This window comes from Agelaius phoeniceus, chromosome 5 (genome assembly GCF_051311805.1).
Source record: "Agelaius phoeniceus isolate bAgePho1 chromosome 5, bAgePho1.hap1, whole genome shotgun sequence".
Taxonomy (NCBI): domain Eukaryota; kingdom Metazoa; phylum Chordata; class Aves; order Passeriformes; family Icteridae; genus Agelaius; species Agelaius phoeniceus.
In genome coordinates this window covers 42,107,123-42,118,360 of record NC_135269.1, presented here as the reverse complement: position 1 = coordinate 42,118,360, position 11,238 = coordinate 42,107,123, and positions in this window count along the sequence as shown.

Below are 11,238 nucleotides of genomic sequence, written 5' to 3'. Positions count from 1 at the left end.
CCTAGGAGCAAAGTTCTTTTCACACATTCTTTACTGCTCTACAGTCTCCAGTAGGAAAAGCAAAGGGTTATGAAACCCTTGAAAAACTGGATATTAAGAGATTTTTTTCCTTTCCTCAGAAAGAGTTCTTTATTATTTTGATTTCAGTCCAGTGTCTTGTGCTGTCAATCCTGCTTCACTTTTCTTCTTCTTTCCTCAAAACAAGCTTCTCTTCCTTCACATCCTACATCTTTATCATGGGTTGGTTTTTTATTTTTTGTTTGATGTTTTTGTTATTGTTTGGGGTTTTGGTTTGGTTTGGTTTAGTTTTGTTGCCTGCACCATGCTTTTCTCTTGTAGTGCAAATATGAAAAAGAAAAAAGAGGAAAAAGATAAAAGAGGAGCAAAATGTACGTAACAATACTCCTAGTTAGATCAGGAATGGAGATCTGGAGCCAGAGAATCAAAGCACAACTGGTTAGGATAATGGCCCTCTGCCAGCATTACAATTGTCGTAGATCTCTGCACATCCAGACAACAGGAGGCAGCAGAGCCCTGTGTTGGCACAAATTCCAAGGATATTTTCTGAGATTACTTCTGTTGCTCTCCTTTTATACTGAGACCCTTATCTTCTCAAGATAAGTCCAATTTAGTTCAGATGCACTGATACACACGTCTGTAACAATTATATTTGTATTATCAAAGGAAGCAAACCAGAGAGCCCTCTCAAGCTCTGAGAACAAGTGTCATTTCACATCTCTGATGAAATGGCTAAATCTTTGAAGATATGGTACCTTCAGACTTCCTTTTGGAGTTGTTTGGTCAGTGTCATCCCCCATATTGTGCCCAGGATTGGTCTGTGCAAACATCTGTATTATCAAGGTAATAGTAGCAATGACTCTGTGGCATTGCCTCTTCTCATACCCTTGTGCATGTTAATTTACTAGTACAGGCATTGCCAATAAAGAATGTAAGTACTACTGTAATGTAACCAGTAAAATGAAACTGGCAGGTTTCCCACTGTTATGTTAAGCTCTTTGGATGTATTTGTACATACTTCTTTAAATTCCAATCAATGATAAACAACAGAAATAAAATAAACTCTTTTTCATATTCTGGAAAATAATCTTAATAGACCAAAATCTTTCACTGCTTTCATTTTTCACACATTAAAATGTTTGAAAATGGAAATACTGGCTTGGACACCATCTGTGAGACAGATATAGGTCTCTGTAAACATGTTAAAGCAATAAAAATTGGAAGGTAGATGGGATTATATAGGAAAAGTGCACACTTAAAAATTTCTACCTTTAAGGCTCAAGATGGAGCATATCTGAGCTGTACAAAAGAATGCAGATACAAAAGCATTTTTTAGGAAGGAACTGCAGGGTCTCAGAGGCCTGTCTTTAACTCAGGGGTGGTTGTTTCCACAGTCCAAAATAGGTCACTGAAGCAGCCCTTGGCACATTGCTGGATCTGAGCAATTTCAGACCACCACTGGGGGACCTTAAGGGTAATTTTTCATGTATTGTTTGCACAGACTCTTTGCTATTTTACTTTACCACATTGACACTATGTTCTTTCCTCCTACTGAAATTCTTGCCTGTTTGTTTCTTATATAGATGCAAAGGGGTGTGGGATTCACATTCTCTGAACCTGAGAGAAGCAGTGAGAGAAGCAGAGAAGAAAATGATCAAAACAATTCTTATCTCATTCACTGCTCCTGTGTTGTGCCAAAGTAGAATGCAATATGGAGATTGTTTACCCAAAGTGATGATGCTTTGTTTCCTTGGCCTGTCAGGGCCAAGCGTGTCAGCGGACAGTCACAAGATTTTGTCAAGAGCTTGTGCAGTTTCACTTTAGATGTAGTGTAATATAGTGTAATATAGTAAAGAATAATATAGTATAATAAAGTAATTAATTAGCCTTCTGATATCATGGAGTCCTCCTCATCATTTCTCCCTTCCACAGGGGTCGCCTTGAATCCAATAAATGGGAATGAACATCTGGCAAAAGGGCTGTTTGTAGTGATCTCAGCATTTTAACAGAGGACTAAAGAAATGTGGTACTCCATTAAAAAAATAACCTAAATCATTTAAACCATTTTTTGATACTATTAACAATGGCAGAAGGATTTTATGTATGCAAAAACACAGACTTAAATGAAAACTGCACTACTTGTCTTCCTGTTAAATTACTCATCAATCTGCCCTATTTCTTAGACTTTTTTATTAAGGCAGTGAAAGATCTTTCACAGACATACATTTATACATCCATATTAGGAAAGAGGTCAAAGAGACCCTTTAATTATCAAGATATTGGGCTGTGTCAATAGCCCAGTTTTAAGGTTGTTTATGTAGCATGGATTTTCAGTAAAAAGATTAATTCTGATAGGGAAATGGTGAGCCAATAAGATTTTCTTATTCTAGTAACAAATGCTATAGTCAAAGACAGTTCAAAATGCAACCTCTTTTGCACAAAACCCTGAGAAATACAAGTACTTCACTTCCTCTAAACACAGGTATAAACTTTAGGAATTCAGTCCTGTCCTCCTGAGCTTGCTCTTTTTCATCCTGAAAGAAATCTGCAAATTTCTAGTGAATGATCAGCTGCAAATTATTTGAGCAGTAGTTCAGCATGTAGAAAAGTTCAGGAAATAAGTAAAGGTATTTTTTTCTTTTCAGGTATGGGTAAAAAAATATCCCTGGACATGAAGACAATTTAAATGTGTTCTGGATGAAACCAAGACTCCCTCTCTCTCTCAGAAGAGTCTAGCACCAAAGACAGAATACAAAAATCATTTAGAGGCCACCTAGGACCACTATGTCTGACACACTTTTTTCATAAAGAAGAGGTTTCTAAATCTTAAAAGGGAATATAAGTCATATGCGAAAAACAGGAAGAGTGTTAAAAAAGATTAATTTTTTTTCCCTAGTTATCTAAGTTTCATTTTTAAAACATGTATTTATGCTTTAGGCTGCTTCAGTTTATCCTGCTGCCTGTACTTCAGGGATGAGAGAAAGCTGTGAGTTTCAACTAATGGTGTGGGACTGCTGGCCTGCTGCCTGTTTGAGACAATGTCAGCCCAGTCCAGGGAAGGATTTCTCTCATAATGGCATTTGCTCCCGCTGCTGCTTTCTAACACAGCCCTCCGAGGATGTCACTTTAAATTGGAAAAGAGAATAACACTGCATGAAAATGTGGGTTGTGCTATGAGGTAGAGCAGGTTTCACAGCAGCTAGGAATTTCTTTCCGTGTGTTGTGGCTCCATGGAATATTGCTTCAGACTATTAAAGTTCTTGTATTAGACTCAGAATTGGAAATAGACTCTGTATGTCCTCATTTGGATTTAGAAAATGATACATCTGAAGGAGCAATAAAACTCTGGCATGACCTGCAGAGCCTGAGGCATTCTAAAACTTTTCCATTTGCCTTGATTAAGGATAATGTCTTATACTTTGTAGGCTGGTTAAAGTCTTCAGAAAAAAATTATTCCAAAGTGATGAATAAAGACTATTCAGAACAATTTAAAGTATATCAGAGAATTATCAGGACAGAAGATCCTTCATTCTAAAAAAAGTTGATGCCATTAAATTAAAATTTGAAATTTGAATGGTAAGGTTTTTTAGATTTCTGCTAAAGGTAAAATCTTTTTAGTGAGGAAGACAGATGGATAATCCAAACAAGTGACTAAAACTTTTGGTAAAAATGAAATTACATTGATTCTTCAAAGGTCATATCCATTTTTAATTAAATAATTGGTTATTTACATTGTTATTATAGTCAGTATATTTGTAAATCTAAATCGAGAATGTTCATTTTAGATATACCATGAAGATCATCAGTTCCATCTAAAAAGCTTTGAACTGAAGAAATTACAGATTAAAGTACCAAATCCAGAAACTATTACCATTATCACTCTCTCAACAGATTTAATTTAAGTCCAGAATACCATCAGAGTGTCAAGCTAAGCCAATCATCTCTGTGTGTACTTCTCAGGATGCATGCATGTACAGAGAACTTCTGCCACAGTTTAACCATTTCACGTCTAAATCATATTTTATAGCTTCTGGCAGAATTAAAATTCTTTTATGGCCAGGGAAATGCACCTAATTGCACAGTGCTGATTGTGGCTGTTGCTGGGACTGCAAGGCATGCAGTATTTCATTGTCATAAACGGTGATTTTAGTTTTATAAAATAATGCAGCAGGTTTTCTTTCCAAGGTAGTTGTCATTACTGTTAAATCTCATGAGCCAGTATTACAGTAGGAGGGGAGAAATATACTCCACATATTTCCAAACAGTAAAGGAAATATTCAGCAAGGCCAGGGAGGGAAGCTCATGCTTTATGTGTATTACTGTGTTTACTCAGGCTCATTTGTTCTGTTCTATATCAATTCTGTGGTGGATTTCTGGTGTAAAATGATTTGTAGATGCTTAAACTGTATTTGTGCAAATATTGCTATCCCAATCTAATCCTTGGAGATAATACTGAAATGATACAATACCTCTTATCAAATATCACTGGGAGAGAGCAAATCTCAAGATCCCAAGACAGAACTGATTATAAATATTTTATAAGATAGATGTCTAATGGGCAGATCATATTTTCAGTGAGAAAGAGGCCTTTATTCTTCTCTTCTCTTCTCTTCTCTTCTCTTCTCTTCTCTTCTCTTCTCTTCTCTTCTCTTCTCTTCTCTATCTCTTCTCTTCTCTTCTTCTCCCCTCCCCTTCCCTCCCCTATAGCTCAATAAAAGAAAGGAAGAATCAGCATGAGACCATTTGGGCTTGAAAATTTCCCTCACCATCCAGATTATTCATAAACTAAGATTTTCTAAGAAAAGTAGATAATTGTCTTCTTAACTGTTTAAACACTTTGACAAAGTTTCTTGTTTATATTTTTCAAAATCTTAAATCTTTATAAAGCACCTAGCCCAGTAATAGGGTTTTAAGAACAATATGGGGAAACAAAACAAAAAAAAAAAAAAAAGAAAACATGACTCGAAACTGGCAAAATATTTTGTCCCTCATTTGCTCTGCAAAAGATAGTATTGTTCTTGCTAAACAAAATTAAGGATTCCTAAAGGGAGTATAGCATGAGAAACTCTACGTTGCTTACATGATTTATAGGATTCTTCAGTTCATTAGCATGTGTTTATGAGTTCAGAAATTACACATTATTTCCAAATTCTCAGTTTTCTCATTTATGGTCTAAAAACATGTGGATATTATAAGGCTATTGTCATAAAGAGTAGTGTATAACTAATTTTGCTGGAGATATTTGGTTTTGGCATATGATTTAACAGATGCATTGAATGTTGTTGTTTGTCCAGCATATGGTACTCTAGCAGATGAGCTGAATAACACTGGGAACTACTAAAGGGATTTTGTTTTGAGCATTGTTGCCTTTGCACTGCATTGAACAGTTTGCCATTCTGCAGTCTGGACTGTGGTTCATGAAGATATTGAGTTTCTATCTGAAAGAAACTTCCACACTAACAGTTTGTTCAGAGGCAAATGTCTGGTAGATGACATTAAAGAACACATTATTATTCAAGCAAATCTGGTAAACTTTAGGGCCCTTCCCCTGTTCTGATTTTTTGAGGATGTTACCTCAAGATTTTGATGATTTACTGCATTATATTTCTTCCATTCTGAAATCGAGAGCTCAAAAATACAACTTAAACAAAATAAAAAAGCATAAATTTCACCTCAAGTTTACTTTTCCTTTTTGACATTCAGAAAACATTACCTCTCCTACAGCAAAGATAATCAACACAGGAAAAGATAAAATATTGTATGCTCAATGAATCATGTGACTGGGCCATAAATGTAATTTTATATCATATAGCATAAGATGCATTCCTAGAATTACTAAGTAGAATAAAAAATATTTTATTGTGAAAGAAAATTCACTTTAAAAAAATCTTTGTAAACATTCTGGTTGATAAAAGAAAACTTTAGAATTTAACTTTTGCTAACTGTTTCATTTTGCTTACTTTATTGAATAGAAGGTGCTATTTTCAGTGCTCTGAAGAAAGTCTGCTACTGAAAGAGAAGGCGACATTGAAATTCTTCAGCAACATTTTTTGTTAAACTTCATTAAAGTGGATGAAATAGAATCAATTTCAGAAGAGTGATGGGGCAGTAATGAAGAGAGGCCCAGTGCTACTGAGAGCAGCACATAGCTGATGTTTTTACTCTCAGACCTCTTCCTTAGAAGCTGTTCTCTGTGTAATTATCACCTTCACTGCTAAGGACAAACTGCACATCATTTAATCACTCCATCAACAAAGTCCTTGCCTATGACATCCAAAAGCAGGCAAGAAGTTGTTACTGAAAGAGAAGAGGACATAGGAGATTTTTTTCATATTGTAAACCATAGAATCAAAGCTTTTCCAGTTGCTCTAAGATAACATATGATAAGCAACCATTATGGAGAAGGCAGAAATTGTTACTCCACCTTTTTTCACACAAGGTTTTCCAAAATAGGTATTGCATTCAACATTCAGTTACTCAGATAAGATTATGAAAATCTATATATATTCTATTAAGCCATTAGATAATCTGTTCATTCAACTGCTGTTTATGGTTAGCAAGACAGAGTAGTACACTGTGGGTCATGACCTGAATCAGGTGATGAAAAACCAGGCTGATTCTGTGACCTTAGTCATAATTCCTCTACCAGCCTTTTCTTTCTCTGCTTAATTGAATTCTGTTTGAGAAAGGGAAACTTTACAATACGATTTCCTAGTGTGTCTTGAGCTTGAAGCCTTTCTGGAAGTTATTTCTGCCCTATGTGAGGATACTTGCTGTTTCTAAAGTACTGTCGAGTTGAACAGTTAAACCACAGCGTACGGCAGTCTATTTCTCTAACATGACCAGCACTTGGGAATAGAAATATCAATATCAGTCTTGTAATAAGCTATGCTATGTGGTTATTCTCTCAGAACTCATAAACACCTCCTAAAACACTTCCTACCAAATATTCAAATGCTTCCTCTGTGGTAGCATTCATGGAAACTGTAGCAACATTCTTCAGACTTTTGATCGATCATCAAAAGTCCTGATCCTAAAAGCAGCATGCAATGATTTTAACGTAGCTCAATGTGATATCTGTCCTAGGTCTTCTAGTCTTGCCTTGCAGTGTTTAGAGTAGGATCCATACAGAGCTTACTTGAATCAATTCTACATCCAGGATGCAATGATTTATGCCACTAAGGCAGGTATACACACTGTCAACCTTCTTACAGCAAATCTCACTGCTGAGTCAACAATTCTCATAAACTCAAAATATTTCACAGGAAGAATTCAGAGCCAGAAGCAGGAAATCAGATGTACTGGCCTGGATTAATTTAGAGTATATTAGGTTTCTAAAAAGTAATGAAAGTGTGCATTTACTGGGGCTTAAATGAGTCTGAAGTACTTTTTTTAAACTACTTTTTTCTTTTGTATTTATAGTATACTGAGTATTAAGCTTTTCAAAAGTGACATTTAGGATCATTTGTAGAAAAAACTGAGCACCTGGTCTCTGAAATTAAGTTTTTAAATGGTGCAAAATTGATCCAACAAACTTCATAAAAGCTTTTCCAGGGGCCAGAATGTTGCCCTTCATATATGGTGGTTTTGAGAACCAATTTACTTTGACTTGGAAGTGGTATTCAGGTTCTGTAAATGAGCTATTGGAAAAGTTATTTTCAGAGTCTTAGAAACATTATACAAGTACATTCTAAAAAGTAATAATGCAATAGTTAGTTTATTAGTTCAATAAAAATGAGTGAAGAAGAGAGGAAACAGATAATATGCCTTTTCCTGATAATCTGTTCAGCCCAGAAAAGAAAGTTTCAGCCTGGTCAGGGAGGAGTGTTAAAAAGAATAAGAATACAATACAAATAAATGACATTTTCCAGTTACATTTCTTTCTGTATCTTCTGTCTTAAATATGAAGCTTCTGTTCTCCTAATGTGAAAAAATCCCTTTGCTCTCAGCCTGGTAATTAAAGTACAGTAATATTTTAGATGATAAAAACATAAAAAGACATGTTAATATTTCAGAGGTTATTTTTTCCTTCATTTTATTCAAAGGTGGAAATAAGAATAACTAGTAAGCTTGTAAAGATACAATGATTATGACACAGCATGGCTCTGGTAGACAGATTCAAATTAAAGGTCACTGCCAAAAGAACAGTCATCTCAAATTCTATCAAACATAGCAGAAAATATGTGTCAGAGTGCCTAGAAAGTCTACTGGGGCTAAATCACATTCAGATGGTTGGATCAGATGGTTGTTTATTTAAGGTACATAATGCATATGCATTAGGAAGTGGGATGGCTGATATTTTTGCAGAGGAATGAATGCAATTTTCCTACTGAATATCATAACATTAAATAAACAAAATCTGCTTTTTTTTCCCCTCTCCACTATTTACATATATTTCAAATTCACTCCCTTTATGTGAGCCCGCCTGAAATATCTTAATTTTTTGTTTATTGGAGCTTCCCACTCCTTCCTTTTTGCAGCTATCAAGACAGTAGCCACTCAGCATTCAATTTATGTTTTTAAATCCTGACCTGCAAGTTTTTTTTTTGTTTGTTTGTTTGTTTCTGAATATTTATATTCAGGGAAAATCTCACTGAATTAGGCCAATTTAATTTGGTATAGGAATACATGAGCAGAAAGCATGACCAAGTCCTTTTCTCTAACATTCCAGCCAACAATTTGTACCAGAAAAAGTAACAGAATATTTAAATCACATATTAGAAATTCTTCAGAACCCCATGGAAAATCTAAGCTCCATGAGAAAATACCAATATGTGGCTAGGTAGCAATAGTACACCACAGAAAAAGAGCAGGATATATTGCTGATGCTCAGTTTTGGCAGAATGACAACTGAGGTTACCCAAGCAATTGGCCAGACTGGAGAGAATTACTGAAAAACTTTGCCCAGTTCCACCCAAAGGATGAAAGCCAGGAAAGAATCAGTCACACTTACATGAAAACTGTTGTCCTGAAAACAAAATGTACATGGAAAGTCATGCACTCATGAAGAAATTCTGGTTTTGACAGGTCACTTATCAAGACTTCAAATTGATTGAAAAAAGTGTTTTCAATAATAATTAAAATCTCTTGCAGCCCATATCAAAACTCAAACACAGAAAACAATCAACACATCAGCACAGTAGAAGGAAAATATAAGTTGATGACACAATGGGAAAGTTGAGGAGAACTTTTCACCCATAAAGGAGTACCAAAGGCAAAATTTCTCACACCATGAAGTTCTTTCCAATTCATTTGCCCAAGCTATGATTAAACACCCAGATATTTTTTTAACAAATAAACTAAAAGTTATTGTTAATAAATAATATAATTTTGGTTTTTATTTAGCAATATTCTAGAAGTTATTGGTGTATTACAGTTACAAGAAGGATAGAATTTCTTAACTTCAGTTCACACTTCATCTCCTCTAAAACTCAATGAGCAAGTAGAAAAAGAGGATTTAGGTGTTAAGAGAAAGACAATTGCTTAAGCTCAGCGGCTAGTGTTTACTGTAGTTTTCTGAAAGACAGTTTCAATCAAGGCAAGTCTTTCAAAATTAAAGTTGTGGAACATCTATTAAAGTACAAATTCTGTGTCGCATCACTTGCATCATCCATGTTTTTGGTAATGTTACATAAACGCTGCCCAGACACTCATGACTATTAGGAGGTCCACAGAATCAAAGAATCAATTAGGTTGCAAAAGATCTTTAAGATCATCAAGTTCAACTGTATATCTAATAGTACTGCCAAAGTTGTTGCACAGGTGCATTTGAAATTACAGAAAAAGAATTTTTCCTCAAGTATGTGGTGAAAAAGCAGATGATTAAAAATTGTATTTATTCTCACTCTGTGTTTAAACAAGTTCCAGAGATAAAAGTATGTTAATGACAAAAACAGCAGAAATTCTATGGGAAGGGAACATGAGACAATTTTTGAAATTTTCCACCAAAAGTGATGCTCTAGACTCTCTTTGCTTTTCTGTCCTTTTTAGGTCTTGCTGATAAGGAATGCTGACTTCTACCTTGTATTAAATGTCCTTTCTTAGAGCATGTGCCCTGGGAAATGACCTGGATTATCTGTATTATTCCCTCATTATGTGGGGAAATATAAATAAAGATGCATTTCTTACAAGAGATTTGTGAGTATTATTCAGATTGTATGAATAAACATGCTGCTCATTCCTCTTGAATCAGGAAATATTGATAAGAAGAAAACACATACAGAAGCAAACACATACAAAATAAATGCTTTACCAGGGCCACAAAGTTTTGTTTTCTTCTACTTCCTATCTTTCTCTGAAAATGCTGAATAGATTTTAAATTTTTTAACTTCACCTTTCCTTGTGAGGTTACTTCTGCCTCAATACCTTTCCTGTTTATCTAAGATATACCATGAAGTGTCAGTTATTGCAAAAACAAACAGAACAGAGGGGTGATAAGCCCTCAAAGCTGTATAAGTACAAATCTTCAGGTGGAGGAGGTCTATTCATAAACTAGCACCAGAAAGAGAGAACCTGAAGTCAAAGATGGCTGGAAGTAGTCTCATTCCTGTTGTGTTTTCAGATGTGAAACTGTTCTCTGCAGCCTAAATGAGTGGGAAAATGTGCATCTACAGGAAGTGTGTGTTTGTGTGTGTGTGTGTGTGTGTGTGAGAGAGAGAGAGAGAGAGAGAGATAAGGGATTTTAAAGTTCAAGGCTAGTAGAATGGGTTACTGGTTATACCTAGCAAAGTTACAAATAGAAGTTTTAAACATGTGATTTATTACAAGTAACTTCTCTCTCTACTGTACCACTATGAAATCTCCTCCTCCTCTGGTTATCTCTCTCTTTAGGCATGAGTTGTCTTGACTTGTGAGGAGGGAGGGGAACATTAATGGTTTTAATCAGGCATCCAGTGAGGCAGCACATAAGAGGAAATTATTTTCTTTTTTAACTGAATGCACTGCTAGCAATGCACACAAGTGCCCAAAATTAGCTTTATTTTTCAATGTTTCTAGAGGAGCAGAATGCAGGATCCGTAGCATACATATTAACAGCACCAATTATCCATATGACTGCTGCTCTTCTTGAGCCCTGTATATTTCAGGAGATACATTTTCTATCTTTATGCTTTGTGCTCAGAGTGTGAAATCCAATAAAATAAACCAGAGCAGTATCACTGATATTGTGGGTTTTTTTACTGCTTCCTATCGGGTCCATTAGACTAATTAATTCCTGTGATA